Source organism: Bos mutus, chromosome 29 (assembly GCF_027580195.1).
Source record: "Bos mutus isolate GX-2022 chromosome 29, NWIPB_WYAK_1.1, whole genome shotgun sequence".
NCBI classification, from domain to species: Eukaryota; Metazoa; Chordata; class Mammalia; order Artiodactyla; family Bovidae; genus Bos; species Bos mutus.
This window is the reverse complement of record NC_091645.1, coordinates 12,352,208-12,379,404: the sequence shown is the minus strand read 5'-3', so window position 1 is coordinate 12,379,404 and position 27,197 is coordinate 12,352,208. Positions and strand designations below refer to the sequence as shown.

The following is a 27,197-nucleotide window of genomic DNA, read 5'->3' as shown; positions in this document are numbered from 1 at the left end:
ACATATGTACATATATACCACATATGTATTTACATGTATTTATATATACATATGGTTCCCCTGGTGGCTCTGTGGTAAAGAATCTGCCTGCTAATGCAGGAGACACAGGTTCAATCCCTATGTCAGGAAAAATCCCTAGAGAAGTAAATAGCAACCCACTCCAGTATCCTTGTCTGGGAAATTCCATGGATAGAGGAGCCTGGCGGGCTACAGTCCATGGGGTCACAAAGAGTCAGACGTGATTTAGCGACTACACAACAACAGCAACACAGACTATAAAGTGGGCTCTCCTGTCACCAGGATGATTGAGTCTATTTGAGGCTCAGTCCAAACTGTCTCTCTGCTCATTTACTGTTGATTTCCTTACTATAGACTGTCCTATACTTGAATTGCCCCCAAACTGGCTTGAAATCTCCATCTTCAGCATTCCTAAGGATTGTTCCACTGTCACTAAGGTGACACTTTTCAACCTAACTTCTTAGCTCAAGAAGCTAAGAAGCTGGGTCTTTAACCAGGTCCTCCCAAAAGTACATCACGCAAAATGCCAGGCTGGATGACTCAGAAGCTGGATTCAAGGTTGCCAGGAGAAATATCAACAACCTCAGATATGCAGATAATGCCACTCTAATGGCAGAAAGCAAAGAGAAACTAAACATCCTCTGAATGAGGGTGGAAGAAGACAGTGAATTAACCTGGTTTGAATAACTCGACATTCAAAAAACAAAGGTCATGACATCCAGTTCCATCACCCTGTGGCAAACAGATGGGGGAAAAGGTCCAGATTTTATTTTCTTGGGCTCTAAAGTCACTTTGGACAGTGACTGCAGCCACGAAATTAAAAGACGCTTGCTCCTTGAAAGAAAAGCTATGACAAACCTAGACAGCGTATTAAAAAGCAGAGACATCAGGGCTTCCCTGGTGGCCCAGTGGTAAAGAATCGGCCTGTCAATGCAGGAGACACAGGTTCGATCCCTGGGTTAGGAAGATCCCACATGCTGTGGAGCAACTAAGCCTGTGTACCACAACTACTGAGCCTGAGCTCAGGGCCTGAGAGCTGCAACTGCTGAAGCCCACTGCTCCACGAGAGAGCAGCCACCACTTGCCACAAGCAGAGAAAAGCCTGCACAGCAACAAAGACCCAGCAGTCAAAAGTTAATTAAAAAGTAAAATCATAAATAATTCTTTTACAAGAAGAGATATCACTTTGCTGACAAAAGTCCATAGAGTCAAAGCTATGGTTTTTCCAGTATCAGGTATGGATATGAGAGTTGAACCATAAAGAAGGCTGAGCATCAAAGAATTGATGTTTTCAAATTGTTGCTGGAGAAGACTCTTGAGAGTCTTTTGGACAGCAAGGAGATCAAACCAATCAATCCTAAAGGAAATCAACCCTGAATATTCATTGGAAGGACTGATGCTGAAACTGAAGCTCCAATATTTTGGCCACATGATACGAAGAACTGACTCATTGGAAAAGACCTTGATGCTGGGAAACATTGAAGGCAGGAGAAGGGAGCAAGAGAGGATGAGATGGTTGAAGAGCATCATTGAGTCAGTGGACATGAGTTTAAGCAAACTCCGGGAGACAGTGAAGGACAGAGAAGCCTGCTGTGCTGAAGTCTATGGGGTCAAAAAGAGTTGGACATGACTTAGCAACGAACAAGTCCACTCTAAGAGGTTGTGTAAAGAGTTAGAAAGAACAGGGCCTTGGAAAATACATAGTAAAGGACTTGTGTTCCTAGTTACTTAATTTCTTTACATTTCTATTTCTTCTTCTCTAAAATAAGCATAATAATAGTGGCTATCTAGTACAGGTATTGTAGAGATTAAATTAGATGATATGTAAAGTACTGAATGGGGCTTTCCCATGGCTCAGTGCTAAAAGAATCTGCTTGCAATGCAGAAGATGTGGCAGGAGCCACAAGTTCGATCCCTGGGTCTGGAAGATCTCCTGGAGAAGGGAATGCCAACCCACACCAGTATCTTGCCTGGAGAATCCCATGGACAAAGGAGCCTGGTGCACTACAGTCCATGGGCCTCAAAAAAATCAGACACAACTTAGCCACTAAAACAAAAACAAAGCACTGAATAGAGTTTAGAGTATAGAGTAAACCATTTAAAAAAGAAAGTGAAACTGAGAGTCGCTCAGTCATGCCCAGCTCTTTGCAACCCCATGGATTATACCGTCCATGGAATTCTCCAGTCCAGAATACTGGAGTGGGTAGCCTCGCCCTTCTCCAGGGGATCTTCCCAACCCAGAGACTGAACCCAGGTCTCCCACATTGCAGGTGGATTCTTTACTAGTTCAGCCACAAAGGAAACCCAAACCATTTAAAAGCAGTAGTTATCTTTAATTACCATTTTTTCACATGATTTTCTTCTCTGAACATTCTGAATTATACATCATGGTGCTAAATCCCTTTCTGTTCTTCTGAGAGGGTGAGGTGAGCAACATAGCTACTTTTTCATTAGCAAGCAAATTAAAAACAGAGCCTCTTCCAGGCAGAGACCACCTGGTATTCCTTCTCTAATATTATGAAACACAGTTCCCATTCCTAATTGTGTAACTGCTTCAGACTCCGTGTGGTAGGGGTTACACTTAGAGGGCTCAGCAAACAGGATTGTTAATTGTTCATATGATCATGTAACTTGTAGATGAGAAGGAAAGGTCTTGAACTCTGACCCTTAAGGACAGTGAGCCTGATTCTCTTATTGTTTAGTCCTAAACTGTATGACAGAGGACGAGATGGCTGGATGGCATCACCGACTCAATGGACAACTCCGGCAGTTGGTGATGGACAGCGAGACCTGGCGTGCTGCAGTTCATGGGGTCACAAAGAGTCGGACACAACTGAGCAACTGAACTGAAACTGTACTGAACTGAGCTGAAAGTGAACTGAACTTTTTGCCACCTCATGGACTGCAGCCCGCCAGGCTCCTCTGTCCATGGGATTCTCCAGTCAAGAATGCTAGAATGGGTTGCCATTTCCTTCTCCAGGGGATCTTCCTGACCCAGGGATCAAACCCATGTCTCTTGTGTTACAGGCAGGTACTAAACCACTGAGCCACCCAGGAACCCCCTGATTCTCTTTGAGTCAGTCTAAATCATAAATCTCAAGGACAGATATCCTCAGGCATTTCCTCAGGCAGATATTAAAGGAGTGCCCATTCTATGTAAAACACTGTACTGGGTCCTTCTCTGATGCCCCAGGTTGGGTCACCTGTCCTCCTCATGTCCCACAGAAACCAGGATACGGCTGCACGGACCTATCACATATGCTGCATCAGAACTGCCTGCCTACTTGTCTGACCCTCCTTCTGTAACAGCTCTTTTAATCCATCTCTACTTCATCAACTCTCAAGTTAAACATTCACCTCCACAGCCTGCTGAGAGAGGACCAAGACCACTTCCGACTGTTTGCATTGTGTTCACATAATTTTTGCTCCCACCATCTAGGCTGTGACTTTGCCAAGAGCCAGCGATGCTTGTTCCCAAATCTTGTTCTGTTTATTATAGTTGATATTGTAATACGTAATTTAATTAGCTGACATAAGCCCCTTAAATATGGGTTCAAAAAGCAAGCTGTTATACCAATAATACTAAATAGAATGTTTGGAAAGGGCTCAATGAAGTTGAGTCATCTTTGAAATGCTATTAGGTTAGCTATGAGAGAAAGGTTCTTAAAAATGAGGAGGAAAAAAATGTACAAATTTTTTTAAAGACTGCTCATCTGGTTTGCTTGGCAAGCATATAAATTTTATCTGTACTTTAAACAAACAGAATCGGGGGGGGAAGGAGGGGTTGGATGAATTGGGAGATTGGGATTGACATATATACACTGCCACTGGTAAAAGAGACAGCGAGTGGGAAAGAGCTGTTTCCCGCTGAATAGCGAGCTCACCTGGGGGCTCTGTGGTTGATCTAGATGGGTTGGGGGCAGGGGGAAAAGGTTGGGAATATATGTGTGTATATAGCTGATTTACTTTGTTGTACATCACTGTAAAGCAACTATACCTCAATTAAAAAAAAAAAGAAATCGAATCTGGAAATTGTAAGCAATGCAATGTGGGTGGGATCTGTACATGTAACATGACAAGGACCTCCTATCAGTGGACTCAAAGAAAAAAGTGACCCTACACTAAAAGATCGGTGATTAAATATGCCCTTGACTGCTGTAAGTGAAAATAAAATGTTTTAGTTGTGTATGTATTATTTTAATGGTACTTTAAGCCATTGTTTCAATTAACTGAACAATAACTTCTGTGAATCTCATGGTCTCATACTACCTTGGTTATACAGTATATCCCAAGCCTAACATAGGAACTAAACCATGGAGGGCAGGGGTAAGCAAGTGAGCGAGAGAGAAAAGAGGAAGGGACAGAGGAAGGAAAGGGAGGAAGGGAAGGAGATAAAGGAGTGGCTTTGAGTGATTTAAGTGAAAAATTGGTTTTCAGGCTGCCAAAGTGACAGGTCAAGAAGAAGCAACACCTTGCAATCTCATCACAATGTGAAAGGGCTTAGTTTGCCCCCTACTCTTCCTGCCACCCCCACAAAAAAAAAAAAAAAAAGTTAAGTCAAAATCACTGCAGATGGTGACTGCAGCTATGAAATTAAAAGACACTCACTCCTTGGAAGGAAAGTTATGACCAACCTAGACAGCATACTAAAAAGCAGAGACATTACTTTGCCAACAAAGGTCCGTCTAGTCAAGGCTATGGTTTTTCCAGTGGTTGTGTATAGATGTGCGAGTTGGACTAGAAAGAAAGCTGAGCGCCAAAGAATTCATGCTTTTGAACTGTGGTGTTGGAGAAGACTCTTGTGAGTCCCTTGGACTGCAAGCAGATTCAACCGGTCCATTCTAAAGGAGATCAGTCCTGAATGTTTATTGGAAGGACTGATGGTGAAGCTGAAACTCCAATACTTTGGCCACCTGATGAGAAGAGCTGACTCATTTGAAAAGCCCCTGATGCTGGGAAAGATCGAAGGCGGGAGGAGAAGGGGACGACAGAGATGGTTGGATAGCATCACCAACTCAATGGACATGAGTTTGGGTAAACTCTGGGAGTTGGTGATGGACAGGGAGGCCTGGTGTGCTGCAGTCCATGGGGTCGCAAAGAGTCGGACACGACTGAGCAACTGAACTGAACTCAAACCAAACTCTCAAGAAGTTTGAAAAGATTCTCTCCGACTATGCTTCTCCTGCATTTACTGTTTATGCTCTTCTTCCAAACTCTTGCCAATGAGCCCGCTGTGTAAGCAGAAGAGTAGATTTTACACATCTCCCCAGGCACAAGAAGTTGAGAGCAGAGTCTACAACTAGCATAGGAGGATATAATCCTGACCTGACAACACCCAGCTCCAGATGTGTCTAGGTTAGGAAGTTCCTCTTTATGCAGAATTGTTGGGATGACTGTCCCCAAAGAGAACAGGAAACTATGAGAAAAAAACCTGATTAAGCCTTACTGCACTCCAAGCCCTGTACCTGTCCTTTGCTTACTGAATCCTACAGCGATCCTTTGAGGGAGGCACTGTCACTCTACTTCACAGAAGAGAAAAAGGACCCCTTGAAGTCAAGTCATTTGCTCAGGATGGCACAGCTGGTGAGAGTGAAAGTGAAGTCGCTCAGTTGTGTCCGGCTCTTTGCGACCCCGTGGACTGTAGCCCACCAGGCTCCTCCTCCCATGGGATTCTCCAGGCAAGAATAATGGAGTGGGTTGCCATTTCCTTCTCCAGGGGATCTTCCCGACCCAGGGAAGGAACCCAGGTGGCACAGCTGGTAAAAGGAAGTAAATACCTGCACCTTCCCTGATCCCGCCTTGCTCCCCAGCCTCACCCCTGCTATGCTTGGGCCAGCAGGAACTGGTTTGCATTAAGTGCTGTGCCCAGAAGAAAGTCTAGAGGTTTAGTTTTGTCTAGTCATGACTCGGAGCAGAAATCTAAGGAAAGAAACTGTAAAGGACACCCAGGGTCTCTATCCTCATTGCAGTGCAAGCAGCGTCACCATCTGGCACTCCAAATTATGTGAGGCATGAAGGAGCACTCGAGTACAGTGGAGGGCCCTTACACACATTTGGGTAATTAGGGCTGGGACTCTTCTAACCACTCAGTGACCAAAGCAGAAGCTTCTGCTCACACATTTTTGTTTTGTTTTTAAATCTACATGAAAATGATTTCCTGGGGTAAGAGTTCCACCTGGAGGATGATAGAAAATCTGGACCACCTTCCACAAAACTACACAGGAGATAAGCTATACAAAGGCTGAATGCAGAACAAATGCTCAAGAAACTGTGCTAAGTATGAACTTTATGCCATGAAAATACTGAATCTTGAATAATAACTCTTTGAGAGAGATACTACTATTATTCCCATTTTGTTGATAAGGCAAGTAAGGTTTCCCACACAGCCATTCATTTTTCTGAATTCACTCTGCTACTAAACACTGAAGAGGGAACTGAAACTCAAGAACCCATGAACAAATGTTGGACTTCTAAGGGACATTATATACTGCATATCCAAGCAATCAAAACACTAAAAGATTGACTCCCAGGCTCAGAAGTCAAAATGTTATCCTTTCCCTCTAGCCCCAGTCCCAACAAACTCTGCAGCCTGGATGTTTCCTTCACCCCTTTCGTGCACCTATGCTCTCCCTAGAAACTACTAAATTCCTCTCACAAGCCATCTGACTTAAGCCCATTCCCACTCAAGTGTAAATAAAGCTTAATCAATAAGGCTTAAGCTTTAATCATTCATTCATTTAAATTGATTATTTAAGCTTAACAAATCAAACTTAAGCAAAAATTCATTATTTCTTTACCTAGGCAATTAATTATTCACACCTAATTTAAGACAAACAAGGCTTCATATATCAGCCCTTGATAGAAGGCCCCCAGCAGGTCTGGGCTGGCCCTGGGTTCCCCTCCTCTCTGTCTCTGTGGTCTACTTTTCTCCTTTCCTCTAGACTACCACCGCCCATCCCATCCCTCAGGGGTCTTCTCCCCCAAGCCCAGCGCCAAGGTCGGACACCATGTCCCTAGCAAGCCCAGTGTTTGTAACTTCTGAGAGAAATTCACATACCCTTTGTGATTTAAGAATTTCCTTATGCGGTGTACAGGATAAATAAGCAGAAGGTATTATAACAAGGTAATGTGGCAGTTTTTATTATCTAAGATAGCCACAATATCTCCCAGCCCACAGACTCTTAAAATGTGACCAGGGCACTCTCTCCACTAAGCAGCAAAGTCTTGCGTCTACTTCTTCGAATATGAGTAGATCTCTGTGACTGCCTGACAAAAAAGAATGGTAGAGATGATGCTGTGTGACTTCCAATTAAAAGAAATGCCATAAGTTTTCTTCTTGCTTAGGACAATTGCTTTCAGAACTCAGACACCATGCTGTCCATAATCCCAGACCAACCCATGGGGAATGGCCATACTGAAAAAGTCACAGGTAGGTATTCTGGTCAACAGGTCAGCCAGACTGTTCTTCTGTCCTCTACATTCTCACCGTCCATTAATGACTGTATCAGCGGACACTGTAATATTATTGCCTTCTCATCTCCCAGCAGGACTGAACTGATTGAAAGTAATCAGATTTAGACCCTAGTTCAATGTATATATAGTAGCATTGTTGAAATGCTTTATTTATTCAATAACTAAGTGAAATAGTAATTCTTCATTGTTGGTCAAAGAAGGCTACCTAACAAAGGCAAAATTTGAGCTCGGTACAGAAAAATGGGTTTCACTGGAATATTCTAAGGAGGGAATTCTGTTTGAATAAAAGCAGGGACAGCAAAGTAATGGACACATAGGAGGGACAGAAAGGTATGTGAAGTAGGAACGCAGATCATATGGGAAGAAATAGTGAGAGAGTGTGGTAAGGTAGAGTGTGATGAGTCATGCAGTGATATAAATCAGAGTCTTTGGAATATCACCTTCATTGGGTGGCCACTGGGAGACACTGAAAAATTCTAAGAAAGGGAATATTGGTATGTTTTCCCTAAGCCATGCTTCCAAAGTTTAAATCACTTGTTTACTACATAAGCATTGATCTAATTGATCATGTCTTACATAAATGTTTAGACACGCTGTTTCCATACTTCATAGTCAGTAACATTAGGATGCCTAGTCAAAATCATGTTCCTGAGTTGAATAAGTGCTAATCCTTCCCTTTCTCTGAGAACCTGGAGGTGTGTTTAGAGATAACTGGCACCTTTAGAGATAACTTCATGTCCCAGTGCAACGGAGCTCCAGATGGAATCACCAGCCAGGCCTCCCTGTATCTCCCCGAGCAAAAGTAATGTGATGAAAGAATCATTACCCAGAGAGAAGCAGTATTAGCTCCAGCCACACCTCAGACAGTTGATGTTTGACAAGTGCAGGCTGGAGTCATCTTCCCTTATTTCTGGCTCTAAAGGAAAACCTTGACTCATAATATGACTTCTAAATGATATGCCAGGATTATCACTAAAAACAGATGCTTCTTGTAGATCAATTCATGTGTATTCCAACATGTAGAGTAAATCTACTCTAAGCTAGCCATTTTATGTACACTTCTTCATTTAACTCTTTCTTATGAAAAATGGGTCAGTTACAACACCAGTTTTAGAGATGATGAAGCCTAAGTTCAAGGCCAGTAAACAATTAGGCCAAAGTCACATAGTCAGCAAAAACTAGTTTCAAACACTAGCTGGCTATGTTTTTTCCTCCCTCATTAACCAATTCTGTCTCAATGTGACAGGAATCAGACTCATATTGGGAGTACAAAGGCAAATAAGACGCCATCCTTCCTAACAAGGACCGTACAAACTACGAAGGAGACAACAGGTAAGCAGAGAAGCAATAATTAAGAGCCAAATGGAAATATCAATAAACATTTTACAAAATGAGTGATTACTTCTAGTCACAAAAGATCCAGGAAGGCCTTAAAAGGAGAAAAATTCAACATGGATTCTCATGAGTGAATAGGATTTTGATTGATGGGGCACTAGAGAAGATCACTAATAACCATGCGTGGAGTTTTGAACTGGAACTGAGCTGTCAAACAGACCTGAGTCCAGAGAAATCTCAGCATCAATTCTAGACATTGGAGTTGTCAGATAAATATCCAAAGAAACATTTATTGTGCATAAACTGTAAAACAATGTTTTGGAAGTAAAACTAGGAAAAACAATAGCACTAATGGTAAATTTAAAATCAAACAAAATTAGCAAACCCAATGCATCAATTCATAAAGAGGGTTAGAAAAGAAAAACCCAGATAGCATGACTAATTTTCCTTTGTTCTAGGAATGCAAAAAGTCCCTTAACATAATCCACCAAACCTAAATATATACAGAACACTTTGAACTGCGGTGTTGGAAAAGACTTTTGAGAGTCCCTTGGACAGCGAGGAGATCAAACCAGTCAGTCTTAAAGGAAATCAGTCCTGAATATTCATTGGAAGGACTGATGCTGAAGCTGAAGCTCCAATATTTTGGCCACCTTATGTGAAGAACTGACTTATTGGAAAAGACCCAGATGCTGAAAAAGATTGAAGGCAAGAGGAAAAGGGAATGACAGAGGATGAGATGGATGGATGGCATCACGGACATGATGGACATGAGTTTGAGCAAGCTCCGGGAGATGGTGATGAACAGGGAAGCCTGGCGTGCTGCAGTCCATGGGGTCACAAAGAATCAGACACGACCCAGCAACTGAACTGAACTGATACACAGAACACAATTTTAATTAATATTCCTTTTGATTAAAACTCTCAGCAAATTAGGAATTGAATCAGTTCCGTTCAGTTGTTCAGTCGAGTAAAACTCTTTGTGACCCCATGAACCATAGCACACCAGGCCTCCATGTCCATCACCAATTCCCAGAGTCCACCCAAATCCATGTCCATTGAGTCGATGATACCATCCAAACATCTCATCCTCTGTTTTCCCCTTCTCCTCCTGCCCTCAATCTTTCCCAGCATCAGGGGCTTTTCAAATGAGTCAACTCTTTGCATCAGGTAGCCAAAGTATTGGAGTTTCAGCTTCAGCATCAGTCCTACCAATGAACATTCAGGACTGATCTCCTTTAGGATGGACTGATTGGATATCCTTGCAGTCCAAGGGACTCTCAAGAGTCTTCTCCAACACCACAGTTCAAAAGCATCAATTCTTTGGCACTCAGCTTTCTTTATAGTCCAACTCTCACAGCCATACATGACCACAGGAAAAACCATAGTCTTGACTAGACGGACCTTTGTTGATAAAGTAATGTCTCTGCTTTTCAATACGCTGTCTAGGTTGGTCATAACTTTCCTTCCAAGGAGTAAGCGTCTTTTAATTTCATGGCTGCAATCACAATCTGCAGTGATTTTGGAGCCCAGAAAAATAAAGTCATCCACTGTTTCCCATCTATTTGCCATGAAGCGATGGGACCTGAAAGATGATGCTGTGAAAGTGCTGTGTATGCCAGCAAATTTGGAAAACTCAGCAGTGGCCACAGGACTGGAAAAGGTCAGGTTACATTCCAATCCCAAAGAAAGGCAATGCCAAAAATGCTCAAACTACCACACAATTGCACTCATCTCACACGCTAGTAAAGTAATGCTCAAAATTCTCCAAGCCAGGCTTCAGCAATACATGAACCGTGAACTTCCAGATGGTCAAGCTGGTTTTAGAAAAGGCAGAGAAACCAGAGATCAAATTGCCAACATCTGTTGGACCAGGGAAAAAGCAAGAGAGTTCCAGAAAAACATCTATTTCTGCTTTACTGACTATGCCAAAGCCTTTGACTGTGTGGATCACAAACTGTGGAAAATTCTGAAAGAGATGGGAATACCAGACGACATGACCTGCCTCTTGAGAAACCTGTATGCAGGTCAGGAAGCAACAGTTAGAACTGGACATGGAACAACAGACTGGTTCCAAACAGAAAAAGGAGTACGTCAAGGCTATATATTGTCACCCTGCTTATTTAACTTATATGCAGAGTACATCATGAGAAACTCTGGGCTGGAGGAAGCACAAGCTGGAATCAAGATTGCTGGGAGAAATATCAATAACCTCAGATATGCAGATGACACCACCCTTATGGCAGAAAGTGAAGAAGAACTAAAGAGCCTCTTGATGAAAGTGAAAGAGGAGAGTGAAGAAGTTGGCTTAAAGTTCAACATTCAGAAAACTAAGATCATGGCATCCGGTCCCATCACTTCATGGCAAATAGATGGAAACTGATAAAAGATAACTACCAAAACAAACAAAAATAAGTGGCACTGCAGCAAACATATTCAAAGGCAAAATGTTAAATGCATCCACCTCTAAAATCAAAACGACATTTTGGTGTGCAACAGAAACAACATTGAAAGCCAACTATACGCCAATAAAAATTTTGTTAAAAAGCTGTATACAAAATGACAAAGAGGAACTGAAACAATGCCATCAGAAAATCGCAATTATTGTGAAGAAATAAAATAAAATCAAGAAGATAACAAAGATGCCTGTTATCAATGTTAATCGTTGGTATTTCAGTTAAGGAACTATCCAGAATAATGATGAAAGAAAGAGAAAGAAAGAAGGAAAACAGATATATAAGCATTGCAATGAAATGTAAGAAACAAAACTATCACACTGCGTAAGAAATTAAGGGGGAGCTCTTACATCCTACCACAAGAGCAGAGCCCTAAGGGAAGAGAAAGGCCCCTTTCAAAGTCCTGGCAAGAATTCAGCCCTGGATTCTATTTACTGTAACTCTCCCAACTTCCTTTCTCTCTGAAGAATTCTACTCTCCTTTTCGGCTACAGACTTGCACATGGCTCTTCATGGTTGCAGACCCCAAATCACAAATCCTGCTGATTGCAGATAAACCCTTTGGTTGTTGTCATTGTTGCTGAAGAAGTAACTGGCAGTCTGTTACTTCTAGATTTGAGATTATCTACTTAGAAAACTCAAAAGAAACTTCAGACACATTAGCAGCATGATTATTCTATTAATTTGAGAAGAACAGAAATTTGGCTCAATTTTTTAAATTTGACTCAATATTATAAAGTTGGTTTTCTCCAAAATTACCAAATTTTAATCGAATCTCAACAAGTTTTTCATATGACTTTACAAGCTAATTTTAAAATACTGGGTTGACCAAAAAGTTCATTTGGGTTTTTCTGTAAGACGTGACAGAAAAACTGGAACAAAGATTTTGGCCAACCCAATATATCTGGAAGAACAAAAGCTAAGAAACATTATCCTAGTGTGCTATATGAAAACAGAGTTGCATTATTACTGATCAGTAGGGAAAATGTAGGCAAAACTCTCTTACAACAAAACTGATCAGTAGGAAAAATGTAGGCAAAACTCTCTTACAACAAAAGCCATGAACTACAAAATCTTACACAACAGTATTAATAAATTTGATTACATCATATTTAATACATCTTACTCAAAAGAAGCTATAAAGGAAATTTGAAAATAAACTATGAACTGGCATAAAATATTTGTTCTAAAAAATTATCCAGAATATTAGGTTGAACAATATAATACTGTCATTTTTAGAGGTGAAGAAATGGTCACACATTAGCAATCCATTTGTTTAAATCTAACATAAAGAATTCCTCTGAGTCATTCAAAGAAGCTAAGCCAGAAGTGACAACAGCATCATGGCTTCATAAGGTGCCCCTCACTTTCTGTCCACTCACCCTCCCAACAAGTACCAGCATCTTTCTAGAAACAAAAGTGTCCATGAGGGAGGTGAGGCATTTAGTACCCTACACCCACAAACCCAGAGAAGTCTCACCCACCTGTGCATTGGGTAATAAGCCGAAAGACCTCGGCACCAGCTGTGAACCCTGAAAGGAACCAGCTGAGCCCCTCTCCACTAAAGTCCAGACCCTCGGAGAACCCTGCATGAGACAATCACCCACCGTGGGGCAGAGAGCCTTTGTGGAAGTCCAGGTTTCCAGAGAAGAAACAGCAAAACAAACAAACAAAAAAAACCCACTCCAGGAAGCAGTGGAGTAGGTAATGTAATAGGGAAAAGAAAACTTCTAACTCCACAATAGATCTGTTTATTTCACTTTCACCATTGTATTCTATTGCTTTTGCTTTCAGTTAAGAATTTTGCCTGTAGCCTGAAATATACAAGATAGCTCAGTTCCCAAGGCTCTGACCTTTAAGAATGTAACATTCTTCCATTCATATGGAGATTAAAAGTTGCAAAACAGAGTAACATTTGTCTTACTGGAGGTTTATGGGAGCATCCTGAGCTGATCTACCTGGACAGCTACAAACAAAGGATTCTGACACCAATTAAGTTTACAACCACCAACCTCACCCTGCCCTTTCTTTGCCTTTGAAAATGCTTTGCTGAAACCTTTAGATTAATTTGGGGTGTTTTGGGGCTCTGGTCTCTTGCTCTCCTCGCATGGCCCTGCAAAGACAACTTTCTCTGCGCCAAGCTCTGAAATTTCGGTTTGTTTGGCCTCATTGTACCTCAGCACATGAACCTGCTAAATTTAGTAACAGTAAAAGAAACAGTCTGACTTGACCTACATCACCTCTCCCTGAAGTCAGCAGAACTTAGGACTAAGACATCTTCCTTGGCCCCTGATTTCTCCCCAGGTGGGAAAGAGAGCCCTTGAGTAGCACCTGGCTTCCCCAGATCTGCAGATGCCACCAACCCACTGTGGACCCCAGAATCCAGGGAAGCTCAAATCTCTTACATGAAATGGCAGTTACGCTTGGCTATCCGCATGAGAGGGTTCTGCATCCGTGGTTCCACCAACAGTAGATTCAAATTCAATCCAAGGTTGGTTGAATCCCCAAATGAAATACAAGCTGATACTGAAAACTGACTGCATTAAGTCAGGAGCACCAGGTCTTGGGATGCGGGTTGCCAGGTGAAGCCTGGGAAAGTACTCAGGACTCTCATAGGGCATTAAAAGGACACTAAGCTTACTAAGTGTATGGAGGACTCCACCCAGAAGCCTGCCCCCAAAATGCTATGAGAGCCACCTGCAATCCCCCGGCAGATCCACCCACACTCCCAGCCCCCCTCATGCCTCGACCACACACACCCCAACTCTGCAGCGGATACCTGTGTGCCTTCCTGAAGGTCACGGCGCGGGAGAGTTCTAGGAATGACCAGCAGAGATCACTCGCAGAAAGCAGGCCCTCATCTGTGGGCAAACTTGACACCACAGAGCTGCGCTGTAGTTCCACCTATGGAAAACAAAAGAGGCTGTCAGTGCTGGCCTGTTGCAGGGTGGAGAGAAGGTATGCAAGCCTAAAACATTCTGCCGCAAGCTTAAAACATTCAAGCCTGGAGCAGATGTAGCCACAGCAAGTCTAAGAAACCCCCAGAATCTTTAGCAGGGCAGATGGAAGATACTTCCTACCCTCAAGTCAGTAAAAAAAAAAAAAAAACTGAAGAAGGTAACTACTAATTCAACTCTGAAGACAGTGGTGGAAAAGCCAAAGGACTATGAGACATCGAAGTAATGTGACAACAAAGGATCACAATAATCATTCAGTAATGGAACCCAAAGACAAGGAGAACAGCAACTTACTCAAAAAAGAATTCAAAGTAGCTATTTTAAGGAAACTCAATGAGTTGCAAGAAAACACAGACAGGCAGTTCAGTGAAATTTGGTATGTATGTGGTACGTATAGACAATGGAGTATTATTCAGCCATGAAAAAGAAGGAATCCTTGCCATTTATGATAAATCTATGGACCTTGAGGGCAATATGCTAAGTGGAATAAGACAGAAAAAGACTAATAGTGTATGTTATCACTTGTGTGTGGAACCCTAGAAAGCGAGTAGAGTGGTAGATACCACAAGATGGGGCGTGGGGGAAATAAGAAGGTACTGACCAAGGGTACAAACTTTCAGCTATAAGATGAAAATGTTCTGGGAATCTGAAGTATGGCATGGTAATTATAGTATCATATTTATATATTTATACTTGAAATTTTCTCAGTAGATCTCACCACAAAAACCTGTGCAATGTGTTGGGGGTGTTAGCTAGGTGGTAATGATTTTGAAATACATATCAATACACTGTACACCTTAAACTTACACAGTGTTATGTATCACTTATATCTAAATAAGATTGAAAAATGAAAAAGCTAAGCAGACTTACAGGAAAATGACTAATAGACAAAACCAGCATTTTACAAGAGTGTAAGCAATCAGCCAATCGATAACTGAACAGACAATAAACTCTAGAATCAGGAAAATGAAAATTAAACCTAGAACTATATGCAATCTCATATCCATTAGATTGGCAGAAATTATAAAATCTGACAATGCCAAGAAACGCAGGGTGGTCCAAGCCCTGCAGAAGTAATAGGACAAAGAGTATTTTCATTTGGTGCTGGTTTTCCATCTTGGAATTAGCCACCATTATTTTCCCTTGCCCACTTAATCCCATCACTCTCCAGGACAAAAGCAAGAAGAGAGGGAACACCTGGGCATTACACTGAAGAACTGAATTCTTGTAACCTTCACATTTTTTTCAGAGATAACACGAACAATAAAAATAAAATTGTTGGACTCTAGACAGGCAGTCTATATGGTAGGGCAGTGTCATGTACCAGAATCACCTGGAGAAATACACTGATCACGTGGTTCCATCCTCAGAATTGCTGATACAGGTGTTGGTGATAGGGCCCAATAATCTGCATTTCTAACAAGCCCCTGGGTGATGCCGATGCTGCAGTCTGTCACGATGACGAGTGTTCTGGGGACCACACTTTGAGAACTCTGGCACTGGAGAATGAACTTTGATGTATTATAGGCTAAGAAGGGAATGATTCAATGGAAAGAAAGTAAGCCTTTGTTTGGGGCCCACTGTGTGCCAGGCAATGCGTTTTTAAGAAAGTTGCTTTAATAGTCACAGGAGGGCGTCCCTGGTGGCTCAGTGGTAAAGAATCTGCCTGCCAATGCAGGAGACGTGTGTTCAATCCCAGATCTGGAAATATCCCACATGCCTCGGGGCAACTAAGCCTGTGCACCACAACTATTAAGCCTGTGCTCCAGGGCCCGGGAGCTGCAACCACTGAGCCCATGCCCCTAGAGCCCATGCTCTGCAACAAGAAAAGCCACTGCAGTGAGAAGCCCACACACCCCAATTAGAGAGTAGCTCCCAACTGCCACAACTAGAGAAATCCACGTGCATCAACAAAGACTCTGTGTAACCAAAAATAAATAAACAAATCTCCTTTTAAAAATATCACAGGAAATCCATGAAGGTGTTGTTAATCTCATTTCACAGATAAGGAAATAAGCCTCTCAAAAGTTAAGTAATTTTTCCAGCATCCCACAGGTAATATATGACAGAAAGGTGATTAAAATGTAGGTCTGTCTGACTACAACTCTGATTTTCTTTGCCCCATACTCCATGATGTTCAATGAGACAAAACATGCTCTACTATCAGTTGTTGTAGTTGATTAGGTGCTAAATTGTGTCTGACCCTGACTGTAGTCTGACAGGCTCCTCTATCCATGGAATTTCCCAGGCAAGAACACTGGAGCAGGTTGCCATTTCCTACTGCAGGGGATCTTCCCAACCCAGGGATCGAACCCACATCTCTTGTGTTTCCTGCATTGGCAGGCAGATTCTTTACCACTGCAGCACCTGGGAAGCCCAGCTAACTCTAACTGTGAAGGGGCATACCAGGGAAACAAAAACTCTAGCCCAGCCCTAAGGGCGATCCTAATGCCAATGTGAAGAGGGAGAAAGAACATTTTAGATATTTTCTTATATTTTTTCAGTTTTATAGAGATCTCTGAACATACGATTATGCTGATTTAAGCTATAAGCATAATTAATACAATTCATTTCAGTTTATGTTAATTTCTTGTTAGCAAATACTTATGTTATTTATGTAAAGTCTCGATGGATTGAAACAGAGGTTATTGAGAAGACATCCCTCATTGAAATGGACCCAATATCTTTATCCAGTCCTTCTCAAAATAAACTCAACTCTTAACTCTTAATGTCTCATGTTTCCATGAATATAAGCACTATGGAATACAATAAGGAGTGACTTTTTTTTTTTCTTTTTTGTTTTGCAGCTAGAGGGATCTTAGCCCCCCAACCAGGGATTGAACCTGGGTTGGGCAGTGAAAGCATCAAGTATTAACCACTGGACAGCCAGGGAATTCCCAGGAGTGACTACTTATGCCAGATTCTTCAGATACTTCTTAAAGACTCTTCTTAAAGTAGAAAGCCCTCCTCAGGGATTTTTGAAGTTGGAACTGCCAGCCAGAACTCTTTAGGGTGCCACGGTTTCTGAATAGGATTATACTACACCTTGCGTACATAACTAGCATTTCAGAAGAGGTAAGACATTAAACAATGCAATTACTATTTAAACTTTACATTTAACATCACTTACATCTCTGCAACTCTACAAAAACCTAAAAGGATCAAATAGCTCACTTGAATTTGTAGCACTTGGTAGCATGAAAAACATTACCTCTGTTATCTCTTTAAAGCAGGAAAAAAGAAAATCTTCCTATGTGAATATAACCCAGACTTACAAGGAAACATAATACAGCGAACTGCTATTCAAATTGCTCTCATGGTCCAGGTACCGATGCAAAGGTAATCAGCTAATTACACTGTATATAGATGTTCTGATCAATTCCAGTGTGTCTTTTGAGGGGAGAGGGGGGCACAGTTTCCATACTAATAAGCAATGCTCAACACATTAGCTGGGTGTCCCATAATTCAACTCAATTCTGACACTATCCATTCAGAAATAGCATCAGGTTACACAGGCTGAGGGCTACCTCCCACCCACCCCTGACCAACACACGTACACACTCACACTTCGGGTATCAATAGCAAGTCCAGGCTAATACCTGTGTTTTTTGACCAACTGGCTATAGATCAGAGGTTCACACAATCTCAATTTAGTTGCTAGAGTAGCTCACAGAACTCAAGAAATTCATTTGCCTACTAGTTTACTAGATCACGGAGAAGGCAATGGCACCCCACTCCAGTACTCTTGCCTGGAAAATCCCATGGACGGAGGAGCTTGGTAGGCTGCAGTCCATGGGGTCACTAAGAGTCACACACAACTGAGCGACTTCACTTTCACTTTTCACTTTCATGCATTGGAGAAGGAAATGGCAACCCACTCCAGTGTTCTTGCCTGGAGAATCCCGGGGATGGGGGAGCCTGGTGGGCTGCCGTCTATGGGGTCGCACAGAGTTGGACACAAGCGACTTAGCAGCAGTAGCAGTTACTAGATCAACAAGTTATAAAAAGTTTTAATTCAGAAATAGCCAAATGAAAGAGATGCATAGGATAAGGTATGGAGAAAGGTACAGAGCTTTCACGCCCTCTCTAAGTGCCATGTTCCCCAAATTCCCATGCATTCTCTCACCTAGAAGTTCTCCAAACCCTGTCCTTTGGAATTTTTATGGAGGATTCATTGTATAAGCCTGATGATTAAATCATTAATCATTGGATCATCAAAAAAATCTACAAACAGTAAATGCTGGAAAGGGTGTGGGAAAAAGGGAACCCTACTAAACTGTTGGTTGGATTGTTAACTGGTAGAGCCACTATGGAGAACAGTATGTGGGTTCCTTAAAAGACTAAAAATAGAACTATCATTTGCTGTTGAAATTGTTGTTCAGTTGCTAAGTCATGTCCAACTCTGTGACCCCAAGGACTATAGCACACCAGGATCCTCTGTCCTCTACTATCTCCCAGAGTTTGCTTAATGTTCACTGAATTGGTGATGCTATCTAACCATCTCATCCCCTTTCTCCTTTTGCCTTCAATCTTTCCCAACATCAAGGTCTCTTCCAATGAGTGAGCTCTTCACATCCAAAGTATTGGAGCTTCAGCAGCAGTCATTCCAAAGAATATTCAGGACTGATTTCCTTTAGGATGGACTGATATGACCTCCTTGTAGTCCAAGGGACTCTCAAGAGTCTTCTCCAGCACCACACTCCGAAAGCATCAATTCTTTGGCACTTAGCCTTCATTACAGTCCAGCTCTCACGTCCATACATGACAACTGGGAAATCCATAGCTTTGACTAGATGGACCTTTCTTGGTCAAGTGCTGTTTCTGCTTTTTAATAATATCAGTTCAGTTGCTCAGTCGTGTCCGACTCTTTGGGACGCCATGAATCGCAGCACGCCAGGCCTCCCTGTCCATCACCAACTCCCAGAGTTCACTCAGACTCACGTCCATCGAGTCAGTGATGCCATCCAGCCATCTCATCCTCTGTCATCCCCTTCTCCTCCTGCCCCCAATCCTTCCCAGCATCAGAGACTTTTCCAATGAGTCAACTCTTCGCATGAGGTGGCCAAAGTACTGGAGTTTCAGTTTCGGCATCATTGCCTCCAAAGAAATCTCAGGACTGATCTCCTTCAGAATGGACTGGTTGGATCTCTTGCAGTCCAAGGGACTCTCAAAAATCTTCTCCAACACCAGAGTTCAAAAGCATCAATTCTTTGGCACTCAGCCTTCTTCACAGTCCAACTCTCACATCCATAGATGACTATTGGAAAAACTATAGCCTTGACTAGACAGACCTTTGTTGGCAAAGTAATGTCTCTGCTTTTGAATATGCTATCTAGGTTGGTCATAACTTTCCTTCCTAGGAGTAAGTGTCTTTTAATTTCATGGCTGCAATCACCATCTGCAGTGATTTTGGAGCCCCAAAAAATAAAGTCTGACACTGTTTCCACTGTTTCCCTATCTATTTCCCATGAAGTGATGGGACCAGATGCCATGATCTTTGTTTTCTGAATGTTAAGCTTTAAGCCAACTTTTTCACTCTCCTCTTTCACTTTCATCAAGAGGCTTTTGAGTTCCTCTTCACTTTCTGCCATAAGGGTGGTGTCATCTGCATATCTGAGGTTCTTGATATTTCTCCTGGCAATCTTGATTCCAGCTTGTGCTTCTTCCAGCCCAGCATTTCTCATGATGTACTCTGCATATAAGTTAAATAAGCATACTGACAATATACAGCCTTGACATACTCCTTTTCCTATTTGGAACCAGTCTGTTGTTCCATGTCCAGTTCTAACTGTTGCCTTCCTGACCTGCATACAGGCTTCTCAAGAGGCAGGTCAGGTGGTCTGGTATTCCCATCTCTTTCAAAATTTTCCACAGTTTCTTGTGATCCACACGGTCAAAGGCTTTGGCATAGTCAATAAAGCAGAAATAGATGTTTTTCGGGAACTCTCTTGCTTTTTTCCATGATCCAGCGGATGTTGGCAATTTGATCTCTGGTTCCTCTGCCTTTTCTAAAACCAACTTGACCATCTGGAAGTTCACGGTTCATGTATTGCTGAAGCCTGGCTTGGAGAATTTTGAGCCTTACTTTACTAGCGTGTGAGATGAGTGCAATTGTGTGGTAGTTTGAGCATTCTTTGGCATTGCCTTTCTTTGGGATTGGAATGAAAACTAACCTTTTCCAGTCCTGTGGCCACTGCTGAGTTTTCCAAATTTGCTGGCATATTGAGTGCAGCACTTTCACAGAATCATTTTTGAGGATTTGAAATAGCTCAACTGGAATTCCATCACCTCCACTAGCTTTGTTCGTAGTGATGCTTTCTAAGGCCCACTTGACTTCACATTCCAGCATGTCTGGCTCTAGGTGAGTGATCACACCATCATGATTATCTTGGTCATGAAGATCTTTGTTGTACAGTTCATATGATCTAGCAATTCCATTCCTGGGCATATATCCAGAGAAAACAATAATTCAAAAGAATACACGCACTCCAATGTTTATTGCAGCAACATTTACAATAACCAGGACATGGTTATTACATGTCTATCAACAGAGGAATGGATAAAGAAGATGTGGTACCTATATGCAATGGAATATTACTCAGCCATATAAAATGAAATAATGCCATTTGCAGCAACAAATATATAAGCAACTGCTTATATGTAGAATCTTAAAAAGGTGCAAATGAGTCTATCTACAAAACAGAAATAGAATTACAGATGTAGAAAACAACTTCTGCTTACCAAGGGCAAGTGGGGGCATAGGAAAATTGGGAGATTGGGCTTGATATATACACACTGCTACATATAAAATAGATAACTGGTAAGGACCTACTATAGAGCACAGGGAACTCTACTCAGTACTCTATAATGGTCTATATGGGACAAGAATCTAAAAAAGAGTGGATATGTATATATGTAACCGATTCACTTTGCTGTACACCTGAAACTAACACAACATTGTAAATCAACTATACTCCAACAAAAATATTTTAAAAAATTATTGGCCATTTAATCACGTAGTTGGTTTTCCTGGCAAGAAGTCCCCCATCCTCAGATGACTGAGAGGCAGCCAGAAAGTCACTTCATTAACATAACAAAAATATCTTTATCACTGTGCACACTTAAGAAGTTCCAAGGGTTTTTGGAGCTCTGTGCCAGAAACAGGAGGAAGACCAAGTATTTCTTGTTATGAATCACAGTATCACACACTGTCATAACATGCTAGGATATAATATGCTGTCCACTGCAAACTACACAATTTTATTAGATTTGAGTTGAGAAGAATCACACAAATATTCACCTATTTAGACTTAACAATAATTGATATTCATCCAAATTTTTTCTTCTGTGGCCTAATCAAGTTTGGAAGCTAAGTTTTGGATATACTTTGCATATACTACACCCATGATAATGGCCTTTTCAAATCTCAGGGACTAATAGTGTTATTTGTAGGCATAAAAAAGAATATTGATGTTTAATTTGCATAGCCCTCATAACTTTACTCTTTTTTTGAAAATGAAGGAGGGATCCTGAAAGTTCGTCAGTTTCTCTTGAAAGTCAACCAAAAGTTAAGAGAAAGCTGCTTGCCACCAAAACCATACTCCTTCAAATACATAAATTGGTCACCCCAACTTCTCTAAGATTCTTATGAGCTATTCTGAGAAATTTTGGAGTTCCTTTTTGCTTTCATTGCATTGCCTGACGTGTAAATTATTCTTCCAGAGACAAAGTATTTTATTTTAATGCTGCATCATAATGCAGTATTTTTGAAGGCATTTAAACCAATAATTAGGATCCAAATTTAAGCTGAAAATGCAAACTCCCTGTAATGATACTGATATGAAACTTTCAACTAAATTATCAAGTGATTAAATAGCCTCCATGTGTAGACAAGTTCATATATCTCAGTCAACATAACAATTCAATAACTAACTCTTCTGTTTGGCCACTGACAGAATATATTAATTTTGAGACACATCTCAACCACAGAAATATTAATATACAGGGGAAAGTAGCTCATTGTCAAGGGAATATTCATAAAAATAAGGAAGGGCTGCCACTTATTGAGCACTACTTGAAAGATATTTTGTAACCCTGTAATAGAGGTATTAAACCTTTATTACAGGTGATAAAACTGAGGTCAAGAAAGGTTATAAAATTTTCCCAAGATCCGCAATAACAGATCCAGTGTGACCAAAAAGTCTATAAATCTCTTTGTCCTACAACCATGTTTCCCTAATCTGAGGCTACAGGTGAGAATCACCAGTGAGTGTGGGTTTTGTCCAAGTGGACAGACCTACTAATCCTTCCTAAGAAACTGGCAGATCGTCAGAAGATCAGGCTTTAGGATCCACCAGATTGTCCCATGCTGGTAATAATTTGCCTGTGCCTTCTCATATGGTTGCTATAATCCACAGGAGTCTTGTTCTGCCAACTATGAAAGATTGGTTGTCTAAAACACAGGGTAATGAAAAAAATTTTTTTAAGAAAATCAAAAAATAAAACAGGGTAATCAAGAAAAATGTTCACACAATCTTAAATGTAGTGTGGGTCTACCTAACTTCACAATAACTGTGATCCATGCAAATATAACATTCAGGTGATCTTTCAGAACTGAGCATTTAATCACAGCTAAGCATCATATCCCTTGAGCAGTGTTTTCAAAACACACAACCAAATAAACAGAAAATAAAAGAACAGATAAAAAGAAAGGCTAAGTTATTTGTTCAAGTTCAGAAAATTAGGAAGTGGATGATTCAAAACCAGATCTGTCTTACAAGACAGGCTGGCTTATATAGTATGCCAGCTAAAGTCAACCATTTTTATGAATGTGGATATAAAAATCCCAAATAAAATTGTGGCAAAGGGAATTCAGAATCCATCACAACCAAGTAGAATCTATATCAGGAATTTAATGATGGTTTAAAAATCAAGAAATCCATTAATGTGATTAATGTATTACCTGATTAAAAAAGATATGCCAGTGTAAGAGAAGCTGAAGTTTTAATAAAATTTAATACCATTCACAAACCAACAACCTAAATGTTCAACAGAAGGAAAAAAGCTTACAAATTATGATCTATCCATTCAATAACTACAAGCAATCATTAATAACTCCTTTTTGGAAGCTATCTTTTCTGATAGAAAATATTCTATCTTAGAATTTCTATTTTCTAAAATAGAAAATGTTTAAGATATTTTCATTGGAAATTTTCATTGGAAAAGCCAGTGAATGAAATTGCACATAAGATGACAATTATACAAGGGGACAGCCTACCAAAAAAAAAAAAAAATTTTAACACACAAGCCAAAATGCTAAAGGGATATGATCACATGCAAGCATTTTGGGTGTTTTTCTTCTTTTCAAGGTTTCAGTTCTAAAATATAATCTAATGTAAATAAAAATCATAACCATAAAAAAATGTGTTGAAGCCACTTTCATCTTTCTTCTGACTACTAGCATTTATTTTCTTCCTCATCCTCAGGGCAATCTGGTATATCATGTTTTCCAAGAATTGAAAATATTTCATTCTGTACATTGCCTGTTTCATCACTCATCAGGGACTGCGTGCAATACAGGCACTATTTATGTTTATTGGGTTTTTACTAGTGGTCACATGGAGAACAGCACTTTATCTACTGGCATATGTAATCCATTCCAGAAACAAAACTGCATTCTGAATGTAGGATTTGCCAACTCTCCTTTGGATGGCAGAACAAGCTTCTTTAAACTAGTTTTGTTTTCACATTCCAAAACTGAAAACTCTCCTGACCTCAGGATGTGTAAGAATAAAAAGTGATGTATTATTTGTTTTCCCATTTGTCAACTGCCTGTCTTTCCTCCTGCAGAAACTTACATGACACTTATTTTTAGTTTTTTTGAGAAACCTCTATACTCTTTTCACAGTGGCTGTACCAATGTACATTCCCACCACTAAAAGTATCTGGGTGTGTCCTTTCCTCCACATCCCTGCCAACATTTGTTATCGTGGTCTTTCTGATGTGTTTTGATTTGTGTTTTTGATTTGTACTTCCCTAGATCACTGACCCAGAGCCAGACATCCTGGAATGTGAAGTCAAGTGGGCCTTAAAAAGCATCACTACGAACAAAGCTAATGGAGGTGATGGAATTCCAGTTGAGCTATTTCAAATTGTGAAAGATGATGCTGTGAAAGTGCTGCACTCAATATGCCAGCAAATTTGGAAAACTCAGCAGTGGCCACAGGACTGGAAAAGGTCAGCTTTCATTCCAATCCCAAAGAAAGGCAATGCCAAAAATGCTCAAACTACCACACAATTGCACTCATCTCACACGCTAGTAAAGTAATGCTCAAAATTCTCCAAGCCAGGCTTCAGCAATACATGAACCACGAACTTCCAGATGTTCAAGTTGGTTTTAGAAAAGGCAAAAGAACCAGAGATCAAATTGCAACATCCGCTGGATCATGGAAAAAGCAAGAGAGTTCCAGAAAAACATCTATTTCTGCTTTATTGACTATGCCAAAGCCTTTGACCGAGTGAATCACAAGAAACTGTGGAAAATTCTGAAAGAGATGGGAATACCAGACCACCTGACCTGCCTCTTGAGAAACCTATATGCAAGTCAGGAAGCAACAGTTAGAACTGGACATGGAACAACAGACTCATTCCAAATAGGAAAAGGAGTATGTCAAGGCTGTATATTGTCACTCTGCTTATTTAACTTATATGCAGAGTACATCATGAGAAATGCTGGGCTGGAGGAAGCACAAGCTGGAATGAAGATTTCCGGGAGAAATATCAATAACCTCAGGTATGCAGATGACACCACCCTTATGGCAGAAAGTGAAGAGGAACTCAAAAGCCTCTTGATGAAAGTGAAAGAAGAAAGTGAAAAAGTTGGCTTAAAGCTCAACATTGAGAAAACAAAGATCATGGCATTTGGTCCCATCACTTCATGGGAAATAGATGGGGAAACAGTGGAAACAGTGTCAGACTTTATTTTTTTGGGCTCCAAAATCACTGCAGATGGTGACTGCAGCCATGAAATTAAAAGACGCTTACTCATTTCCACTAAAGTCAGGAACAAGACAAGGGTGCCCACTTTCACCATTACTATTCAACATAGTTTTGGAAGTTTTGGCCACAGCAACCAGAGCAGAAAAAGAAATAAAAGGAATCCAAATTGGAAAAGAAGAAGTAAAACTCTCACTGTTTGCAGATGACATGATCCTCTACATAGAAAACCATAAAGACTCCACCAGAAAATTACTAGAACTAATCAATGATTATAGTAAAGTTGCAGGATATAATATCAACACACAGAAATCCCTTGCATTCCTATACACTAATAATGAGAAAATAGAAAGAGAAATTAAGGAAACAATTCCATTCACCATTGCAATGAAAAGAATAAAATACTTAGGAATATATCTACCTAAAGAAACTAAAGACCTATATATAGAAAACTATAAAACACTGGTGAAAGAAATCAAAGAGGATACTAATAGATGGAGAAATATACCATGTTCATGGATTGGAAGAATCAATATAGTGAAAATGAGTATACTACCCAAAGCAATTTATAGATTCAATGGAATCCCTATCAAGCTACCAACGGTATTCTTCACAGAGCTAGAACAAATAATTTCACAGTTTGTATGGAAATACAAAAAAACCTCAAATAGCCAAAGCAATCTTAAGAAAGAAGAATGGAATTGGAGGAATCAATCTGCCTGACTTCAGGCTCTACTACAAAGCTACAGTCATCAAGACAGTATGGTACTGGCACAAAGACAGAAATATAGATCAATGGAACAAAATAGAAAGCCCAGAGATAAATCCACGCACATATGGACACCTTATCTTTGACAAAGGAGGCAAGAATATACAATGGATTAAAGACAATCTCTTTAAGAAGTGGTACTGGGAAAACTGGTCAACCACCTGTAAAAGAATGAAACTAGAGCACTTTCTAACACCATACACAAAAATAAATTCAAAATGGATTAAAGATCTAAACATAAGACCAGAAACTATAAAACTCCTAGAGGAGAACATAGGCAAAACACTCTCTGACATACATCACAGCCGGATCCTCTATGACTCACCTCCCAGAATATTGGAAATAAAAGCAAAAATAAACAAATGGGACCTAATTAAACTTAAAAGCTTCTGCACATCAAAGGAAGCTCTAAGCAAGGTGAAAAGACAGCCTTCAGAATGGGAGAAAATAATGGCAAATGAAGCAACCGACAAACAACTAATCTCAAAAATATACAAGCAACTCCTACAGCTCAACTCCAGAAAAATAAATGACCCAATCAAAAAGTGGGCCAAAGAACTAAATAGACATTTCTCCAAAGAAGACATACAGATGGCTAACAAACACATGAAAAGATGCTCAACATCACTCATTATCAGAGAAATGCAAATCAAAACCACTATGAGGTACCATTTCACACCAGTCAGAATGGCTGCGATCCAAAAGTCTACAAGCAATAAATGCTGGAGAGGATGTGGATAAAGGGAACCCTCTTACACTGTTGGTGGGAATGCAAACTAGTACAGCCACTATGGAGAACAGTGTGGAGATTCCTTAAAAAAAACTGGAAATAGAACTGCCTTATGATCCAGCAATCCCACTGCTGGGCATACACACTGAGGAAACCAGAAGGGAAAGAGACACGTGTACCCCAATGTTCATCACAGCACTGTTTATACTAGCCAGGACATGGAAGCAACCTAGATGTCCATCAGCAGATGAATGGATAAGAAAGCAGTGGTACATATATACACAATGGAGTATTACTCAGTCATTAAAAAGAATACATTTGAATCAGTTCTAATGAGGTGGATGAAACTGGAGCCTATTATACACAGTGAAGTAAGCCAGAAAGAAAAACACCAATACAGTATACTAATGCATATATATGGAATTTAGAAAGATGCTAACGATAACCCTGTATACGAGACAGCAA

At 40.6% G+C, this 27,197-nt stretch overlaps 1 long non-coding RNA gene across 1 annotated transcript in view; it reads right to left on the bottom strand.

Annotated features, from left to right (window-relative positions):
* LOC138986246 (uncharacterized) overlaps positions 1-27,197 on the bottom strand; it is a 77,959-nt gene that overhangs the window by 15,064 nt on the left and 35,698 nt on the right. Inside the window, exon 2 of the long non-coding RNA XR_011463107.1 lies at positions 14,061-14,185. This is a non-coding gene — a long non-coding RNA (uncharacterized lncRNA). The remainder of the gene's footprint in view (positions 1-14,060; positions 14,186-27,197) is intronic.